This window comes from Musca domestica, unplaced genomic scaffold (genome assembly GCF_030504385.1).
Source record: "Musca domestica strain aabys unplaced genomic scaffold, Musca_domestica.polishedcontigs.V.1.1 74, whole genome shotgun sequence".
Lineage (NCBI taxonomy): Eukaryota > Metazoa > Arthropoda > Insecta > Diptera > Muscidae > Musca > Musca domestica.
The window spans coordinates 940,674-962,848 of NW_026712391.1; the positions used below are offsets into that span (position 1 = coordinate 940,674).

Below are 22,175 nucleotides of genomic sequence, written 5' to 3' on the forward strand. Positions count from 1 at the left end.
ATTCCAAAAATATTTCAAATATCCAAGATTTTAAGAGCTAAGAATCTTCACAAATATAATTCTTAAAAAACAAACGAATATGGCCCGAATGGTTTTTACAAAACTCTCCTTAGAAATTCCGAATTTTGGCAACAATATTCTTTGAAAAAAAAAAAAAAAAAAAAAAAAAAAACGAAGAAGGTCCTTTGGAAAATCTATGCACACAAAGGATAAATAGGAAGATCCTTTGAAAAAAAATTCTTTAAAATTTAAGATTAAAAAAAAATGAGGGTCCTTATCTTAAATCTTAAAAAATCGCTTTTACAAAATAGAGGTCCTTTAAAAAAATAGAAATCAAAAATCCAAAGAATGTACTTAAAAAAAAAATTAAAAATTATATCTTTAAATATTTCTCATTTTAAGAGAGAAGGACTTTTGAAGATCTTAAAAAAACCTGTGATCGTGCGATGGAAGGTCGTTTGAATCACACAGACATAACTTTAAAAAGGATGTATTTTAGGCAAAAATTTAAAAAAAAACAATGTTTTAAGATAAAAGTTCTATAAAAAATTCTAAAAAGTCTATGATCTTTGAAACCCATCTTTAAATATACGATTATAAAGGAGAAGGGCCTTTGAAAAAATATCATTACTCTAAAAGTCTCGAAAATAAGGAACTCATCCTTCCAGTTCCCGGAATCGACAGACGCCTAGATTCACACACAATCCTGTTGAGAACTCTAGCGATGTCGTTCTTGTTTGCGGTGTAGGGAAATGAAGGTGTTAAATGTTCGGTATCTTTATTCAGAGTGATCTTATTCTTCTTACATCCTTCAAACGAAACCTGAAGATCTTTCTACAAAAATGCACAATTATCATTCTGACGGACCTTTAAAAATCCAAAATGCTCTTTAAATTGCCTCAAAAATCAGCTTTTGTTATACTTCGGAATTCAAAACAGACACACTGAAGGTCCTTTGCAAAAAATTGATAAATAATCTCTCTGAAGGTCCAATGACAAAAATTGTTTGAAAAAAAAACAGCAACAGCTACGCCGAAGGTCCTTTGAAAAAAAAAAAACTTCTTAAAAATGGAGAATAATTATTCGAAGGTATTCAAAAAACGTAGAATGTATTAAAAAAAAAAATTATTACCTTCAAGGACCTCCGAATAATATTAAAAAAATAAACGGTTATTATACTATATGTCTTTTTACAATTGTTTTCCTGAGGGTCCAAACTTAATTTTACCAATTTTGCTTGCATTTGAACATAGTATCAGAAACAAACACGACTTTCTTATTAAAAAAAAGGATGTCCTTAAATAAACAATCGAATTGCAATTCCTCTCATGAAAAAAGGAAACACTTCGAATATAACCTTGATGTAGAACAACTTCAATGCTAAAGGACATTTTCCAGCATCAAAAAAAAGAAAATGAAACGCCATTCTCTTTCTGTGAATTGTTTGTTGAGCTATGCGGTAATTCAACTACTGCACTTCATTTCTTTCGTTTCTCTTTTTTTTTTCAACAAAAAACTATTAAATTTTAAAATTTCGTTTCGTTTTCTGAGTACCTCCACTTCTACCGAAACACCCTCCGGATAACTTGTTGTTTTTATGCAAATAGTTGTTCGACGAAAAAAAAAAGGTCACAATATTTACCAAAGCGCTCTCAGCTGCATATTCGAATACCGAATGGAAGTTTTGTTTTTATTTTGTGAACAAATATGTTAACATTTTTTGGTTTTTGTTTTTTTTTTATGTTGTTTGTTTTCCTTTCTTTTGGCTGTATTGCAAGTGACATTTGGCTGTTGCTCCTTTGGCAGAAAGAAACCCACCAAAACGGAAATGCAACTTTCTCGTTTCGCATGCCATAAATGCAACAGCAATGACGGCGGCAACACACAGAGGAGCAAAAAGTTTTGTGTTTTTTTTTTTTTATTTTTCAACATTTCATGGCATTATTTAAAAAAATTCACTCATACGCCCATACGTATGTATGATATGTGTGTGTGGCTTGTGTTTGTTTGAAAACTAAAATCATTGAAAAATTTTAGCAATAGGAAAACCAAATTTCCAGAAAAGTTTTCTTGTTTTAATTTTTCTGTGAAACATTCATGTGAAATGTCACAAATTTTGAAGTATCATTAAAAACTGTCATGGATAATAGAATATTTGTGTAAATTGTGATTCGAACGAGCAAGGATAATTCTCAGATCGTCCTTAAAATTATATTTAAAAAACACGTTGGTATTCCAGAAGGCACTTAAAATTTTTTTTAAACCTTATTTTGTAACTTGGATAAATAAAACCCCAACGTTTATAGCTACTACTTGAGAAATATTCTTCTATGTTGAAAGATCTATTATTGCCAAACAGAAGGTCCTTTGAAACCCCTCTTTAAAAATCCATTTTGGAGGACGATAGTTCATGAAAAAATAATTTAAAAATAACCAAGTTTATAAATAAGTTCTTTGAAAATATTCTTAAAACATCCGCTTTTGTAGCTCACATAGGACAAAATTGTCCTTAAATAAATGCTGTTAAAAAATTTTCTCGTTTGACCAAATGGACTGGATCCATGAAAACTCGCCATTTTAATTCCCATTATTCTTGAAAAATATTTTAAAAAATCCATGTTTGTAGCTCCTATTGTCCTGAAGCTGATTTTGAAAAAAAAAAATCCAAAATTCATAAAGAGATCAACGTCTTGATGTCATATGTTACCTTTTCATTAGGGCGTATTATCATTGTCATAACGTAAACGCCTAATTGACCTAGGCTTAATATGCCCAGAAGAAATGGTTAATGTTTAGAATATTGGCTTTTGAGGCCGTCTACTTTAAAGTAGATGGCCCCAGAACCAAAGAGTAGATGGACCAGAGGCCGTCTACGGTAGAGTAGATGGACCCAGAGGTCATCTACAGTACAGTAGATATACCCAGATGCCGTCTACTGTAGAGTTGATGGGCCCAGGGGCCGTCTACTGTAGAGTAGATGGACCCAGAGGCCATCTAATATAAAGTTGATGGACCCAGAAAAAAAATCTACTATAGAGTAGATGGACCCAGTGGCCGTCTACTGAAAAGTAGATGGACCCAGTGGCCGTCTCCTGAAAAGTACATGGACCCAGTGGCCGTCTACTGAAAAGTAGATGGAATCAGAGGCTTTCTACAGTAGAGTAGATGGAGCCAGAGGCCATCTACTATAAAGTAGATGGCCCCAGAGGCTATCTACTGTTGAGTAGATGGACCCAGAGGCCACCTAATATAAAGTTGATAGACCCAGAAAAAAAATCTACTATAGAGTAGATGGATGCGGAAGCCGTCTACTGTAGAGTAGATGGACGCAGAGGCCGTCTACTGTAGAGTAGATGGACGCAGAGGCCGTCTACTGTAGAGTAGATGGACGCAGAGGCCGTCTACTGTAGAGTAGATGGACGCAGAGGCCGTCTACTGTAGAGTAGTTGGACTCAGAGGCCATCTACTGTAGAGTGGATGGACCCAGAGGCCGTCTACTGTAGAGTAGTTGGACGCAGAGGCCGTCTACTGTAGAGTAGATGGACGCAGAGGCCGTCTACTGTAGAGTAGATGGACGCAGAGGCCGTCTACTGTAGAGTAGTTGGACTCAGAGGCCATCTACTGTAGAGTGGATGGACCCAGAGGCCGTCTACTGTAAAGTAAGTGTACCCAGTGACCGTCGACTGTAGAGTAGATGGGCCCAGAGGTCATCTACTGTAGAGTAGATGGACCCAGAGACTATATACTTTAGAGTAGATGGACGCAGAGGCCATCTACTGTAGAGTAGATGGACCCAGAGATCATCTACTGTAGAGTAGATGGGCCCCGGAGTCCGTCTGCTGTAGAGTAGGTGTCCCCCTAAATTCCGTCTACTGTATGGTAGATGGACACTGAGGATGTCTACTGTATTTAAATAAATTAAAAATCCACGTTTGCAGCCGTCTACTGTAGAGTAGATGGGCCCCGGAGTCCGTCTATTGTAGAGGTATGGTAGATGGACCCTGAGGCCGTCTACTGTATTTAAATAAATTAAAAATCCACGTTTGCAGCTCCGTCCAATTTAAAGCTCCGAAATTTTTTCTTTTTTTTTTTTCTTTTCAAAACTCAAACCCCTTTTTTAGTTCTCTTTCAATATTTAGACAATTGTCTTCCTCCATTGAACTGTAAGTGTACACCTTGCACCCTACCTTCAAACGGAGAATATAAAAAGTGTAATATTTACAAAAAAAATATTGGAACAACAACTTTCCACTTCAACAATTCCCATGGCTTTGGCAAAAACCTTACATTGAATAACAAATTGAAACAATGATCCTTGGAGGAGAGGCGAGAGTGAAAAAAAAAACTCGTGTTCGTAACTAAATTGGCTTAGAATGAAAGCCCCCCAGGAGTTGACTCTGTGACTACTAGGGGTAGCTTCTACGCACAAATCCCTTGAAACATGGCATGGTTGTTAGCCAGCCAAACAGCCGGATAGCTAGCTGACAACGAAGTGCTCTCCAAAAAAAGGAGGTAAAACACTTTCAGTGATACCTCCAACTAAGAGGATATTGATGATTGGCTTTAGCAGCAGCAGCAGCAGCAGTGCGACTTTGTATTCAAGTGGCTTTGATTGGTTTTGCCCATTAAAATCTCAACTTGATGTTGACTTTTTCTTTCTTCTCGGCTTGTTTTGAAAAATATTTTGAATAATATATGAGACGACTCTTAAGTTTATTTATATTCGAGTTCCTTTTTTGGCTTGCCATTCATTTATAAATTATCAAGCCAGCAGCCAATATTTTGCTGGTGTCTATTTTGAATAGGATGTTCAATTCTAAATTTGGTTACCCAAATAAATAAAACAAAATATATAATAATAACAATAATAATCAATGCAGACGGGAAGCACACATTTTCTCACATCATCGCCTGGCACCAAAAAAAAAAAAAAAAAAAAACATACAAATCACAAATTGTGACAGTTAATAATGTTTTTTGGCAGCATTATCTGGCGACATATCTACACAACTTATTTGGTTAGGATTATGCATTTGGAATTTGAAATGAATCATTAAATTTGAATATTTCCCCCATCATAAATTCCGTGGATATGGGTGGGGAAACTCCATTAGCAGAAGGGTAAATAGCGACTGGTAGTCATGAAAGCAAATAAATGGGATTTTTTTATGGGAAGAATAATTTTTGCAGGGATTTGTATGTCATACTGCAAAAGGTTGGGGATTGCAAAACGTTGCCTGGTATAGAATGACAGCACTGAAGTAATGGATGGTAATTTCATCAGGCAATGATGAGTAAATATTTGGGAATATCAGCTGCAAATATATTTTTAAGAGTGCAATCTGATAGAAAAAAATGTTTCTAAAATATGGGGAATAATATTAAATGAGATCATTTTTACTTATAGAATTATATTGAGCGGAAATTTTAACTGTCTTTATTTAATTTTTACAAAATTTTAATTTGATTTTTTTTTTTCAATTTCTGTACCAAATTTCAAAGCTCCATCTTAAATGTGAAGGAATATTAGGCAAACTATAGAAACCGCTTTTGTATATTTTCCAAACAATCTTCAGGCTTAAACAACGATTGGCCTAAGAAGTTGCGACTTCTTTGGGGTTTTCTTATACAAACGAATTCAATCAAGTTCCCTTGAAATTTTCGACAAACCAGATTAGCTATTGTACAGGGTGAGACAAGAACTGCAACAAAATCAAACGCCACAATTTTTACATTTTTTCATTTAAATTTTATTGAATGAAAGCCAAAAAGGTCGGAAATAGTATTAAATTTTGGAATAAGTTTAGATTTGTTCGAATTGGTCACCTTTGGCAAGAATTATGGCCTCCCCTTTTGTATAAATTCCAAACAATCTTCAAGCCTTAACAACGTTTGGCCTAAGGAGCTGAGACTTCCTTCCATTTCAAGATCCCTTGAAATTTTCACAAACCAGACTAGCTATTGTACAGTGTGAGATAAAAAAACTGCAACAAAATCAAACGCCATAATTTATACATTTTTTCTTTAATTTTATTGATAGAATGCAAAAAAATATTGGAAATAGCATCAAATTTTAGAATAAGTTTAGATTTGTTCGAATTGGTCACCTTTGACACAAAGTATGGCCTAAACACGACCAATGAAATTTTTTTGGCCCATTCTCGGCGAAGCACTTGCTTGAGGTGATCGACACTTTGGTATTTTTCAGTGACAACCTTGCTTTCCAAAATACTCCAGACACAGTCGTCCAATGGATTGATATCCGGAGATTTTGGTAGGCATTATGCGTTGGAAATGAAGCGAAAAACCTCATTTTGTAACCATTCTTGTGTGGCGCGTGCTGAGTGCGATGGTGCTGAGTCCTGTTGGAATGTCCAAGGTCTGCGGCCATAATTTTTGCGTGCCCAAGGCTTTAATACACCCTCCAGAATATTTTCGTGATAGTATTCGGCATCAGATGTTATTGTGAAACATGTTTTATATTACTTTTCAAGCCGAGTCTGCAGACAAGCCCAAAGCTTCGCGGGTTCATTGAATTGTGAAAATTTTTTGAAATATCTTAATAAAGAATTAATAAAAAAATGTATTTTGATGCCACGGTCGATAATACGAGCGGAGAGCGACCATCGGCTTTTATGGCGGCCCACACCATCACCATGGCCGGCACTTGAGTTCTGGTGGCCAACCGAAGGTGCACATTTTCAGCTGACCTCTTGGGCAAGTAAACACGATCATTTTGTTTGTTTACAAACTGCTGCACAACGAATGTTTTCTCATCGTAGACGGAGAAAACCAAATTTGGCAGTTCACCCGTTTCAGCCAAGCGAAGCAACTCTTTAGCTCTTTTAAGTCTATTTTCTTTCTGTTGCGGTGTAAGTTCTTGGACTTTTTGGAATTTCAATGGCTTTACCCCCAGCTCATTTTTTAATATTTGCCGAATGGAATATTGCGATATTTTCAGCTCACGACCATTTTTCGGCCACTGATACGCGGGTTTCGATCAAGTCGCTTTTTTACTTTTCGAACCATTTCTGCTGATGTTGCTGTTTTCTTCCGTCCATTTTCTTGACGACGGGCAACCCTACCAGTATCACGGTAACCAGCGATGGTAGGAGACACAATAGATTTATTCACATTTAAACGCTGGAGTGGTCTAACGATAGCCACTTGTGGCTTTCCAGCCAAATATAAAGAAATCATACTATCACGCTTGAATTCCATCACGAATAACTTTTTTTCTGAAAAATTCTCACCAAAATGCTTTTGTACCCTTGCAAACAATATAATGAGCTGTCACTGGAATAATTTTAACAGCTGTCGAACGAGGGGCTTAGAAATGACAGCAGTTTGAAATTGGTTGCAGTTTTTTTCATTTCACCCGGTACATTTCGTACTAAATTTTTTCCCAAAAACCTAGGCTTACCCTCATGCAAAATTTCAAGATTCTAGCTTCAGCTGTTTCGACTGGGATTTCAACCAGTCATTTCATTGCTATTTTTTTGCAAAGTCCTTAAAATCCACAATATTTTTTCTAAAATTTTTTGATTATTAAAAATAGTTTTTAGATATTGAGTGGAGGACAGTCTTAAACAATCTCTAAAAAAAATTTGTATTTTTTTTTTAAAATTTTGAGAAAGTTTTTAGAACTTGGAGTTTAGAGTTTCAGAGCAATCTAAAAACCATTAAGAGGATAATTTTAATTTTTGTGAGTTTTATGATTTTTTCCGATGACTTTTGAAGACAATCTTGAAGAGAGGTTCATCGAGAATATTAAGTGGATTAAGATTACTATCCTTTTGCCAGTTTTTATCGCGTTTCGATTTCGAGTGAGAGATGACCGATTTTTTATGTAATGTATTTAGGTAAAATCTCTTGGTTTAGATTTTCAATCCAAATTTATATCCTGAATATTTTCTATATGTAATTTTAAAATCTATCTTCTTTAACGTTAACTTGGATTACAATACATTTTCGTGCGGCCATCAATGGTGTCAATCAATATTGCAACATTACCATATACCGTGATTTATCAATGCCATTGTGGCGTCCCATGACCATCATCATTTTACAGCTGATCATTGCTATTCAATAAAACTCAATTGAATTATTATTATTATCATTATTGATATTATGAGCATTATTCCGTAATTGAATTTGCGCCAGCCAATGCCATAAATGGTTTAATGGCTTAAATCTTTTTTTTTTTACAATTTCATTTTATTTTAATGTCAGTTTGTCTTCTACATTTTCGCATTTGCATTGATAAACAATATTTTGATGTCGAACACAAGAACACAAACAACAACAACAGCTAATCTTAATTGAGAGATATGCTATGTAAATAGACGAACAACAATAACAAATTGTTTAAGTTATCAATTAGAAAGTTGTTTGTGTATTTTGGAAATTAATTGAAATTTGATTGTTTGGCAGTGGCAAATATCTGACTGATAACGTAACTTTTAGGGCAGGGAAGAGTTAGGGGGGAAGTAAGTTGAGTATTTATATTCGAAAGTGTGATTTAATGGTATCCTTTATATGGAAAGTTATTTATTTTGGTTTGCTCGAAAAAGTAATGTTAGAAAAATCAATTCTAGACATATTTGTTAACTGGGTCAATATGTTGAATTTACTAATAATTTGAAGTATTTCGAGTTTGGTTAATTTTTTTTTTTAACAAAATCAAATAAGAAATCGGGATCATGTCAAATTGGAAAAGATCTGATAAATATGGAACTAAATTCTAAAAAAATACAAAATATTTGAAGGTACCGCATAGAGGTCATAAGAAATCATGGGCCTATTCCAACAGTTACCATAGAAAATGAGTCCATTTCAAGTTTTTCATATAGAATTTTAAACGTTTCCGCTGAAAATATGTCTTAAATCACCAGTATACAGAATATCGAAAAACGTCTGCCACAAGAGGGAGAACCCATTACAAATTCTAAGTACCGAACTTTAAACAAATCCGTCAGAAAAGATTTCCAAAATTCCGAGTATCGGGTACATTCATAAGGGGGCTAAGCGAAAACGTGGTCCAACATTTGGAATTCAAGCGTGATAGTGTGATTTCTTTATAATTGTCCGGAAAACCACAAATGGCTATCGTTAGGGCACATTAAAATGTGAATAAATCTTTTGTGTCTCGTACCATCGCTCGTTACCGTGATACTGGTAGCGTAGCCCGACGTCAAGGAAGTGGACGGAAGAAAACAGCAACATCAGCAGAAATGCTTCGAAAAGTAAAGAAGCGACTTGATCGAAACCCGCGTCGCAGTGGCCGAAAAATGGCTCGTGAGCTGAATATATCGCAATATTCCATTCGGCAAATATTGAATGAATAAAATGAGCTCGGGGTAAAGCCATTGAAATTCCAAAAAGTGCAAGAACTTACACCGCAACAGAAAGAAAATAAACTCAAAAGACCTAAAGAGTTGCTTCGCTTGGGCGAGAGTGAACTGCCGAAGTTGGTTTCTCCGATGAGAAAACATTCGTTTTCAGCTGTTCGTAAACAAACAAAATGATCGTGTTTAATTGCCAAAGAGGTCAGCTGAAAATGAGCACTTTCGGTTGACCACCAAAACTCAAGCGCTGGACATGATGATGTGAGCCGCCATAACCGCCGATGGTCGCTCTCCGCTCGAATAAATGTCGAATATTATCGCGAAAATATTCTGGAGGGGGCATCAAAGCCTTGGGCACGCAAGATTTTGGTCACAGACCTTGGACATTCCGCACTCAGCACGCGCCACCCAAGAATGGTTACAAAATGAGGTTCCTCGCTTCATTTCCAGCGCGCAATGGCCACCAAAATGTCCGGATACTAATCCGTTGGACTATTGTGTCTGGAGTATTTAGGAAAGCACGGTTGGCACTAAAGAATACCAAAGTGTCGACCACCTCAAGCAAGCGCTTCATCGGGAATGGGTCAAAATACCGCAGAGCAACATTCGGGCAGCGTGTGACGGTTTCATTGGCCGTTTGAAGGCCATAATTCGTTTCAAAGGTGATCAATTCGAACAAATCTAAACTTATTTTAAAATATGAAGCTATTTCCGACTTTTTTTTGCTTTCATTCAATCAAATTTAAAAAAAATGTAAGAATTATAGCGTTTGACTTTGTTGCAGTTTTTTTATCTCATCATGTATATCCAAATCTGAACCGATCTTGACAAAATTTGAGGCACATATTTCCGAACAGTATCTTATATCTGGTACCAAAGATCATTGTGGAGTGCATATTACGCATGTGAGGGACTTTGAACCTCAAATCGGATGAAATATATATATGGGAGCTATAGCCATATCTGAACCGATTTGATGTACTTGCCTCTAGATTTGATGTACTTGCTTCTAGACTAAATTCGGTCGGATGTGCCAAAAATCAGGTCATTTGGACTGATATTGGTTATTTGGTGCACAATTAACCCGAACTCGGTTGAAGATATATATGGGAGCTATATATAAATTTGAACGATTCTCACCAATATCAATAGGGTTCGTTCTTGGGCCCAACAAATATTGTGTGCAAAATTTAATCTCATTCTCGCATTTTTTTCACAAATATACATGGACATGCGGACGGACCGACCGACATGCATAAATCGACTCAGAAAGTGATTCTATGAAGATCCTCAAAAGTAACTATGGGTCTATCTCGCTTCCTTCTCCATGTTACAAACAAATGCACAAAGACAAATTACGCTTACCTGAATGTGGTGTAGGGTATTAACATTAAAAGTGCCAGATATGTTGACCCTGAATTTGGTCATTTATTAGAGAATTATGTACCAAACTGGAAATATTTTTATGTTGCCTAATTAAATCAATTAATTAAATCAATTTCATCTTAGCAAGCAACAAAAACTGAAACAATAATGTCAATAACTTATAAATACAATACCTAAATTAGTTACCTTAGTCATTTGGGTCCCGGTCGTATACTCAACAAAATTAGTTATACGACATGTGGTCCCAAATTAAAAGCACTCATACGTAATATTTATATGTATGTACGTATTTGATTTTTGCAAAAATATATGCATAATTCAATTTCCAACATTTTGTGACATTCAAATCACTTCCCTTTTGCCAACAAATGACCCCAAACTGAAAAAAAAGAAAATAAAATAATGCAAAAACCCAATATTCCTTTCAGCTACTTCCCTAGTTAGTCACATACAGACATATCTATCTATCCATCCCTCAATTCAAATCATAAACCACTGTAATATGTAAACCAATTGTACGGATGGCAAGATATCATCATTTTACACAAATGGTTCCATTCTTTGAACACCAAAGTATTTTGGAAAATAAAATACTGTCTTCCTTTTACTTGAACGTCATGCAGAATATCCTGTTCATGTTTGCATAAATGGGTGCATGAGTGTGTGTGTGTGTGTTTGACTTTAAGTAAAAGTTACATTTCCTATGAATTGTATACACACATGTGTATGTGCATGTCTGTTTCCTTTCTCCAGCTCGTTCATTCCATTGTTGAATATCATTTCTCTTCATATTCTCCATTTTTCTCCATCCAACTGCTGTAGCTTTTATATTTGAATATAAAAAGATTTGATTTTTTTTTCTCGTGTTGTATTCGCATAGTTAAATATTTTCTCATGAATATAACACAATGCTGGCAAACAGGATCAAATGTTATCAAAATAAATGTGTGGAGGTGCTTGTGCAATAGGGGGTGCAATAGGGAGAAACTTGAAGATGAAAACTGGTTGTGAGAGAACAGTGTCTTGTTGAAATTCAGGTAGGTATAGATGTCAAATGTAAAAAAGAAAACAAGGACTAAAATTACTGACGAAATATTTCGGAAAAAGATTTAATAGAATTGAGGGTCTCCAGAATTCTCTCCACTCCCCTCTCAACCAGAAAATTAAGCCAATTTTAAATGTACACCCGACCAACAAAAAACTTGGAAGCTATATGAAACAATTAACCCATTAAAAGGTAAAACCAAGATCTTCGATACTAGACTTCGACAAACAAAGAAAGCAACAATAAAAAAAACGTTGAGTTGTCTATGACTTTGAACTTAAATTCCGATTTGCTCGACTCTACTTGCGAGGTGCAAAAATTCGCAAACGAAAGTACTCGAGAGTATGCGTTTTACAAAGAGTTATCTCTCCCCTATTTTATTTTATGTGGGAGCACTCGCGAGTTCCAACAAGTTCACCAAAGTCAAAAGCCACAATTTTTACTTTTTTTTTTTAATTTTATTGAATGAAAGCAAAAAATGTCGGAAATAGAATCCAATTTTAGAATAAGTTTTGATTTGTTCGAATCGGTCACGAATTATGGCCTTAAAACGGCCAATGAAACCGTCACACTTTGCCCGAATATTTCTCTACGGTATTTTGGCCCATTCCCGGTGAAGCGCTTGCTTGAGGTGATCGACACTTTTGTATTTTCTAGTGCGAACCTTGCTTTCCCGAATACTCCAGACACATTAGTAGAACGGATTGGTATCCGGAGAATTTGGTGGCCATTGTGTGCTGGAAATGAAGCGAGGAATCTCATTTTATAAATGTTTGCGTGCCCAAAGGCTTCAATACACCCTCCAGAATATTTTCGAGATAATATTCGGCATTTATTCTGATGCAAAGATCGATTAATACGAGCGGAGAGCCACCATCGGCTGTTATAGCGGTCCACACCATCACCATGGCCGGCGCTTGAATTCTGGTGGCCAACCGAAGGTGCATATTTTCAGCTGACCTCTTTGGCAAGTAAACACGATCATTTTGTTTGTTTACAAACTGCGGGACAATGAATGTTTTCTCATCGGAGACGGAGAAAACCAAATTCCGCATTTCACCACTCTCGGCCAAGCGAAACAACTCTTTAGCTCTTTTGAGTATATTTTCTTTCTGAGGCGGTGTAAGTTCTTGCACTTTTTGGAATTTCAATGACTTTATACCGAGCTCATTTTGCAATATTTGCCGAATGGAATACTGTGATATGTTCAGCTCACGAGCCATTTTTCGGCCGCTGCGACGCCGGTTTCTATCAAATCGCTTCTTTACTTTTCGAACCATTAACAGCAGTCTGAAGTTGGTTGCAGTTTTTTCATCTCACCCTGTAGATGATCTTCTATAGACGGAAGAACTTTGTGGATCTTCGGACATTTACTGACTGCCAATAATCCAAGTTTAGATCTCCGCTTGGCAGACACATTTGTGTCTCTGATATGCTCTGAAACAAATTTTGTTAAAAAAGGCCCACATTCGAATCTGAGTTAAATCCTAGGGAAAATATTGTTAAAAAAAATACACTCTAGGGCCCTGAAAGGTACCAAAAACAATTTTAAGAAAAATCTTCGTTTTTGTCTTTGATAGATTCTCAAATATCTATTCGAAAATCATTTTATGAAGCATTTGGTAAATGATCGACATTGGTGTGTCTGGTGTTTAAAAAATCCTGATTTTTCCAAGGAAAGCTCCTTAAAAAATGGAAAAAACTCTCTTTTGTGTCTCGAATTGGTCCGAGAAGAAATTGTTGTAAAATTCAATTTTATGTCAAAACATCCACGTTTAAATCTTTTAAAAGCCGTCAACCAAAATCTTAAAAATACAGGTTTATAGGATATGCTTCAAAAATATTTATTAAAAATCAACCCTTGTGTCACTGAATGGTTACCAAAATATTTTGTCAAAAATTCCACGTTTGTACCTTTAAAAGGTCTTAAATTTAAACAGTTTACATGTTTTGTTTTTAATATATGTTTTTAAAAATATTGATGTCGTCCATAGGAGGTCTTAGCATAACTCCCACCTAAAACAAGCCAAGGAATCCATATCTAAATGTTACTGCACAAAAATAAATATTTATGTTTGAATATTTATGTACTCTATATGTATGACAATTATGTTTACCTATGTTGAACTCAATATCAGATACTGAAACTTAAATAATGAACCCAAAATATTTAGTCCCCCCGTAGTTTAGGGACAAAACACACACACAATGGCAGCAGAGATATCCCAGCACCAAAAAAAGTGCAATGGGACCAAAAGTGAAAAGAAACTAAAAAAAACAACTACAAATATGAAATTAAAATGAAACCTAGACTCACACGTACACACGCACACAATTAGAATAATATCCTGAATGTGAATCATATTCACAACAAATGAGCGAACGTGTGAGCAAGCAAGAAAGTAAAGCAGAAAAAAAAAAACAACAACAACCCCACAATTGAATTAATGCAAGCCTCAAAAGTTCACACACACACACATACACGCACATGACTCATGGCATGCAAAAAAAGGTTACATCGCACAAATTATGCTTTGCGACTTGGCATCAACATTCTGAGCCTAAAGGTCCACACAATGGTGGCAAATATTCTGCACACACCGACACATACACACACAAAATGTGGGGACAAAATGCAAACGGATACTAAACTTTACAGTTGGAATTCAAACCCCGGGTCGTTCCGTTAATATTATTATGACAGTTTAACTGAGAGCCAGATAGAGGAAGAGAGAGAGAGAGGGAATAAAAGGAATTCTATGCTTCTATGGCAAAAATAACACTTCGCTTCTCGTTTCCTATGGAAAACTGAATTAGAATACTAAACGTTTTCTAAAGGGACGTGTTTTGGTAAAACTGTTACACACCGAGTCAGAGAGAGAGCGAAGTGAATTAAAATATGTGAAAAAGGAAAAAAGGGCAGCACACCACACAAACCTACAAGAGCAAACATTTACATATATATATACATCTGAACATACATATTTATGCAGACAATCACAACTTGGTTTACTGTCATTTGTAGGAAAATTTTCTATTGTTTTTGGTAAGAGGAAAATGTAATAATTTGGGAAAAGAGTAACTTAATAAAAAATCAGTAATGAAATTATAGGTAAAAACTCGAATTCCGGATGGCTCCATTATATAGAGGAACACGAATAGCTAAAAAATCTGCAAAAATATTTTAGATTTTGTTACATAGAGGCTATATCAAAACGTGACCAATATACTTTATTTTCGATATTTTCAATCTGGTTCAACTTGACTAAAAGACCAGATGCGGTCCAAAATGTTCAATTTATCTACAAAAGATGGAAAAGCGAGCTAAGCATAAGTAAAGACCCCTTGAATAATACCAGTCTCTGAGATTTTTAGGACCAGAGCACAGATTTTCCCGTTTTCACTCGAGAGCGTAACTTTCTCGCGAGAGGGAGTGATCGAAGTGTGGGAGTTTTTATGTAGTGGCTTTGTGTGCCCATTCGTGTGTAAAAGCAACCAATCAAAGAAAAGAATAGCAGAAGCAAGGGGCCGGTGCATTTTGTGTAAAAACAACAAAAGCAAAAACACTATGATGGTTTTAAAAATGCTCTTTAACGTGTTTGATTTTGTTTCGTATGCAGTTGTGGGTTAAGATACAACAACGCCATAAAAACTAAAACCAAACGAGTACTCGGCAAGAGTAGAATCTGCTCGGCTTCTAGCGAATTTAGCTCCCACCCTGAAATGAGCGAAGCGTGCTTGAAAAATGCCGTTTTGCTCGATTCATATCTACTTTCAGGAGTGCTTCCTCCTCAATTCGAGTGAGTTCTGTTTTAGCTCCAATTCGAGCGAGATTTTCGTAGGTCTGATTGGGACAGGTATCCAGGGTTATGATACAAATGCACTTTTAGAAATTCGAAATACTAAAAATAATTACACTGGCACTAAATGGCACACCATTGTATTTATCTAACGCCTAAGACTAAAAAATCGCAGTAGCTGGCTTCGTTATTGCTGCAGTCTTTTTGGGCTTAGCAGTTGCAGTTTTTGCCTTAGGTGCCTTTTTAGTGGTCCTTTTGGTTGACGTTCGGAATAATGAATACTATTTGTGTGTGGCATGTCAAGCTGTATTTTTGGCCTGAATCTGCGAGGCATCCGGTAGTTATTTTGTCATAAGATGACAAAGATGTATTTTTCGACTGAATCTATGAGGCATCCGGTCGTTATTTTGTCATAACATGAGCCAAAACTCCACCTATAAATAGTTATGTTTGCAGGACATTATATTCGGCCAGGCCCAAATTAATTTTGCTCCTACTGCTCTAAACTCCGAAGTGGCGTAAAAAAAATTCGACACGTCATATATACAGATTTTTATACCCTCAGTCATATGAAAACAGAGGGTATATATCGTTTGATACGGTCAAAACGTGCCTCGTCGGAATAAAGATTTCAGTCTATTTGCATGGCTGTCTGGTGCGCACTAGCTATCGAAGGGAATATCCGATTTGGTACGATGAACCAATATTATTATTAAACTTAGATCGAGTTCGGGATGGGTAATGTATGTCCACTCCTTCTGATACCTCCTCCACAAAAGGTCAACATCTTTACAGAAAATAATTTACTACTACATCAGGTACCTCCCCCACAAAGAGTCAAAATTTCGAATAATTATAACTCTTATAAAATTTGAAATAACAGTCCGATTGTCTTCAAATTTTACACATCTCATATTTCTACCAACACCAGATCCGGTGTGATGATGGGATATATCGATCCACTACTTCTGGTACCTCCACCACAATGGGTCAAAATTTTGAATGGCCATGAAGCTCGTAAGCTTCCGATCCCTTTCAAACTGCGAATATCACAATATATTTATCAATACAAGATCTGTTGTGCGGATGGATCTTGTCGGACCACTCCTTCTAGTACCTTCCAACAACGGGTCAAAATTTTGAATAATTATATATCTCAAAAATGCGAAATAAGCATCCAATTCTGTTCAAATTTCACACATCCGCACATTTTCGCTAACACAAGATCTGAGGTGAAGATGGGATTTATCGGCTCACTCATTCTGGTACCTCCCCCACAACGGGTCAACATTTTGAATATTTCTCATAAATTACGAAATAAACAACAGTTTCTCTTCAAAATTCACTAACGCAAGTTCTGGTGTGAAAATGATAGATATTGGCCTACGCTTTCAAGTGCCTCGCCCACAAACGGTCACAATTTTTACTATATAATTCATAACTTGCGAAAGAATATCTTGAATATCTTTTGATTTCCTTTGGGTTTTACCTGCGGAAAATTCCCCCAAACTTATCACACCAATCCCCCCAGCAACATCGCGGACTATCACCCGGGTGCTTGCATTCAGTAACTTTTGCTTCAAATTTTATACTGTTTCCTTTGCAACGCATATCCCTTTGGAAGTCAGCAGACAGTTTTTGTGCGACTTCTGTCCCAGTTGAGGTTCAGTGTGTGTGTGTGTGTTTCTGTGTATATGTGTGCGTCCATTGTGTTATTACAATTTGTATAATTAAATGCTTAAACTTTCATAACAATAAACGACATCCGCATACATACACACTCATACAGATAGATATGTGTACAAGTATGTCTCCGACTACGAACTGCTGTTGGAGAAACATAAAAAAACAAAAAATAAACTGCTGTAATGAATTACATGTTTAAATAACAATTAGATGTGAAACGCCAACTGGAATACCAAACGATTGGAGAGAGAAAGAGAAAGAGAGAGCAAAAGTTAAAAAGGTGAAATGGAGCGGAAAAAAGAAGAACAGAATTTAAATTCGATATCCTTTGCTGGGAGAGCATGCATTGCTTGGTTAATAAAGCTACATAATAAAGCATTTTCTTAAATATATATTTTTTAATTAAAAATTGTTAAAAAAAAATTTTTGTTAATTTATTATAATTTTAATAGCAGTGTATACGTGATATAAATAAGATTTCTACAAATACAGGGTGAGATAAAAAAAAAAAACTGCAACAAAGTCAAACGCCATAATTCTTATTATTATTATTTTTTTATTTAATTGAATGAAAGCAAAAAATGACGGAAATAGCATCAAATTTTAGAATAAGTTTAGATTTGTTCGAATTGGTCTCCTTTGGCACGAATTATGGCCTTCAAACGGCCAATTAAACCGTCACACGCTGCTCGGATGTAGCTCTGCGGTATTTTGGCCCATCTCCGGCGAAGCGCTTGCTTGAGGTGATCGGCACTTTGGTATTTGTTAGTGCCAACCTTTCTTTTCAAAATACTCCAGACACAATAGTCCAACGGATTGGTATCCGGGGATTCTGGTGGCCATTGTGCGCGGGAAATGAAGCGAGGAGCCTCATTTTGTAACCATTCTTGGGTGGCGCGTGCTGAGTCCTGTTGGAATGTCCAAAGACTACGGCCAAAATGTTTGCGTGCCCAAGGATGTAATACACCCTCCAAAATTTTTTCCGCGATAATATTCGGCATTTATTCTGATGTCACGGTCGATTAATACGAGCGGAGAGTGACCATCGGCTGTTCTTGCGGCCCACACCATCACCATGGCCGGCGCTTGAGTTCTGGCGGCCAACCGATGATGCACATTTTCAGCTGACCTCTTTGTAAATACGATAATTTTGTTTGTTTACAAACTACTGGACAACGAATGTTTTCTCATCGGAGAAAACGAAATTCGGCAGGTCACCACTTTCGACTAAGCGAAGCAACTCTTTAGCTCTTTCGAGTCTATTTTCTTTCTGTTGCGGTGTAAGTTCTCGCACTTTGCGAATTTCAATGGCTTTACCCCGAGCTCATTTTTCAATATTTGCCGAATGGAATATTGCGATATGTTCAGCTCACGAGCCATTTTTCGGCTACGGCGATGCGGGTTTCGATCAAGTCGCTTTCTTTACTTTTCGAACCATTTCTTCTGGTGTTGCTGTTTTCTTTCGTGCTCTACCTTGACGTCGGGCTACGCTACCAGTATCACGGTACGAGACACGAATGGTTTATTCACATTTAAATGCTGGAGTGCTCTAACGATAGCCACTTGTGGTTTTCCAGCCAAATATAAAGAAATCACACCATAACGCTTGAATTCTATCAGCTATAACTTATTTTCTGGAAAATTCTCACCATAATGCTTTTGTACGCTTGTAAACAATATAATGAGCTGTCTCTGGAATAATTTTAGCAGCTGTCGGACGAGTGGCTTAGAAATTACAGCAGTCTGAAGTTGGTTGCAGTTTTTTCATCTCACCCTGTATAAAATACCTTCCAACTTGCCTTCAGTGTAAATACTTTTAATACATTTGAGTATGAGTAATATCTCTTAATTGGAATGTACTACCACACACAATGAGTGGCGCAATAGGCAAAACTCAAAACATCTCAATTTCCATTAGAATTCATTAAAAATTATTAAGATGTTGTTGTAACACGGGCCAATCTGTGATTCATTCAATGACACCCCAGCGGGAGCTCTGCTGATTAATCATCAGCAGCAGAAGCAATAAAAAATATTTGCATTTTCTTGGCCCTCGAACAAAAATGACACACCAAAAGCTAACTGTCACAATACGTAATTATTTTCATCTTCATTAAACTGACATCATGAGTTGAATTCTATGGCAATTGACATGTTCCTGTTTAATTTGCGCAATTCGCAAAATAACAACGAACATGGTATTCATTACTCATCAAATAGTTGGAAAATTATGTACCCCCTCCCCCAAAAAGAAATTGAGTGATTACCTTAGACATTGTTAGCAATCAGTGTGTGGAAATCCCTTGATCATCTTTTACATCAAGCTTACCTCACTCAAGAAGAACAGGAAACTTTTCAATATGTGCATACCAGCTTAATAGCATCCCCCATTGTATGCATGGAGTTTTTTTTAGCATTTTTATCCTTAGAGATTTCTTGCTCAACAAAAATGTAACAACTTTTTGAAATACTTCAGAGAAAAAGAAAAGAAAATAAAACGAGCAAAAGATGACTAACAAAATACAGCCATTCAAGCATTAATAACAAACAATCCGTCTATTCTGTTTAATGGTTCGGAAACAGTCACTGACAGAGAAAGGATTTAACATGTTTATTCAGAAGATAGATGAAAAAATACAGAAAGTTTAAATGTCTTAATTTAGGGAAATCAAAATCATTTTCAAGAATAAAGAAAAATGTTAAGAGTTTTTTCTTGGCATAATTTTGTTTATAAGTTGTTTACATCGAAATTTTATAAAATTTTAGAAAACACACAAAGAATATTAATTTTCATAATTCCGATTAAAGTTTTTTTTTAATACCCAACATATAACAATTCTGTACCAAACCAGAATTTTTGGAAAATATAATAACTTTCATCCATTCCAAAATTATATTCCTATTTTTATTGCTCTCATTTCCTCTCTCTCACTTGTTTGCTAACCCAGCGGATTTTTTAGCACATACATCTTCCATCTGAGACCAATGACAATGTAGGTGCGACCCATCCAAAGCCTGTATACAATTTCTACTTACATTTACACAGCGATGGCCTAGGCCGTCAGACGAGTCCGAAATCTACCGACAATGTAAGCGAATGTTGGACGGGTCCGAAATCGACCGACAATGTAAGCGAATGTTGGATGGGTCCGAAATCTATCAACATTGTAAGCGAAGGTTGGATGGGTCCGATTCCATCAACATTTTAGATTGTGGAACTTAAATTTCAGCTGTTTTTTTATTAAAATATTCGTATTATAAAACCGTGTTTCAACAATAAAATATTCTTATTATAATTAGAAATAATGCATAAAAAAGAAATTCATAAAAGTTATTAAAAAGACGTGGGAAGAAACAAAGCTTAAACTAAAGAAAAAAATTAAATTCTTCCAGTTTTTTTTTTATTGTAGGACATTGTTCGGAAGTGTCTGGCCTTATGGAATTTGAAACAATTTCTAATTTTTTGGCGTAATTCTGTTCATTGAATCCTTCACATCGGACAGCTTCTGAAATAAGGATAGAAAATATAGAACATTTTTTTAATATTAAACAGTTATACTATAGAATAGACTAATGGATTACATTTTAAGGTAATATAATATCACTTTTCAATAAATATGTAAGAAAAAAGTTAACTTACCGAAAATGACCATATTTTAAAGTTTAAATTCCTTAAACGCCTTTTTATTTCGGGTACCATCATAGTTGTACGATAATATTATAGAAATGTCAATAATCTTGCAGAAGTTTTTAATAAGGACATCTGGTGAAATTATAATTTTTATGATACTAACCTGAAAAAAATTAAATTATTAATGGATTCTAACGGAGATTTTTTAATATTCTTACATATTTTCCAAAATCTTCTACAATTTTGGAATGCATGGAATCTGCTCATTTAGTCATTGTTTAATTGTTTTCCAAACAGTCCGTCCTCAACTGAGCTTTTCTTTTTAAATTGTCCGCTTCCACTTTATTTTATCGTCTTAAATTTCTCCTAATGAATCCTGACATTTTATTAAACTTATTTAACACACAAGACTTACTATATTCTTATTTTATTAATTTATTTTATTTTATTAACTTTTTTTCAATATTCACAACTTGCACTTTCAAAAACACTTCACAGAATAATTTTGCTTTTAAAAAGAAAGAAGCATCAAAAATGAATAACAACAAAAAAAAACTTTACAAAACAATACAAAGGCATCCGATTCAGATTGAAGTGCGATAGACACATTTTATTATATTTTGTTTTGTTTTTTAATTCTAATATGGATTTTGTTCCACAATGTAATAGCAATGCGACTCATCCAAATCTGATGCTAGTTGTATGCTATAAACCACTGTTATTTCATTTTTTCCTATTGACAAAATAGCATACATTCGGATGGGTATTAAATTGTAATGGCGAGCGGACTGCTGGGAACAATCTCAAATCCCATCACTGAAGGTAGAACTTAAATCAGCACTTCAGTGTTTGGTTTGGCTTTGTCTCTTGCTCTCCCTATTTCTTGTTCGAAATCTTCTTGCATTCCTATAATAGAAACGCTTACCATAGAAGAAGAAATTTCTTTGAAAAAATTTTAGCTTTTCTTTTATTCCAAAAATATGTTCTTATTTTGTCTATATTTTCGAAAAAATGTAAAACTTTTAAAAATTCAACAATCTTTCAGATTTTTAAAATTTTGTGCCTTTTATACATTCCAAAATTATATTTTTATTTGTTTGCCACTATTCGTGCTCATTTTCTCTCTCTCTCTCTCTCTCTCTCTGTCTTTTCTTTGACATACTATCTTAACCTCTCCACCGATGAGGGTGCTTAGTTTGGTATTTCAGCGTTTGTCTCTCGGTCCCTCTTTTCCATGTGTTCTCATTTAAAATCTCACCAAGAAGAGTTTTTTGTTTTTG

The 22,175-nt window shown here is 35.5% G+C and overlaps 1 protein-coding gene and 1 long non-coding RNA gene across 4 annotated transcripts in view; one reads left to right on the plus strand and one right to left on the minus strand.

The window, feature by feature from the left end:
* The window catches only part of LOC101897363 (trichohyalin), a 286,523-nt gene that overhangs the window by 228,268 nt on the left and 36,080 nt on the right, over positions 1 to 22,175 (plus strand). The window lies entirely within an intron of this gene.
* LOC131806376 (uncharacterized) lies at positions 20,193 to 21,666 on the minus strand. Its single transcript, XR_009344019.1, has 3 exons — positions 21,114 to 21,666; positions 20,905 to 21,058; positions 20,193 to 20,770 (listed from the first exon to the last, which is right to left on the minus strand). It is a non-coding gene; the product is annotated as an uncharacterized LOC131806376 (long non-coding RNA).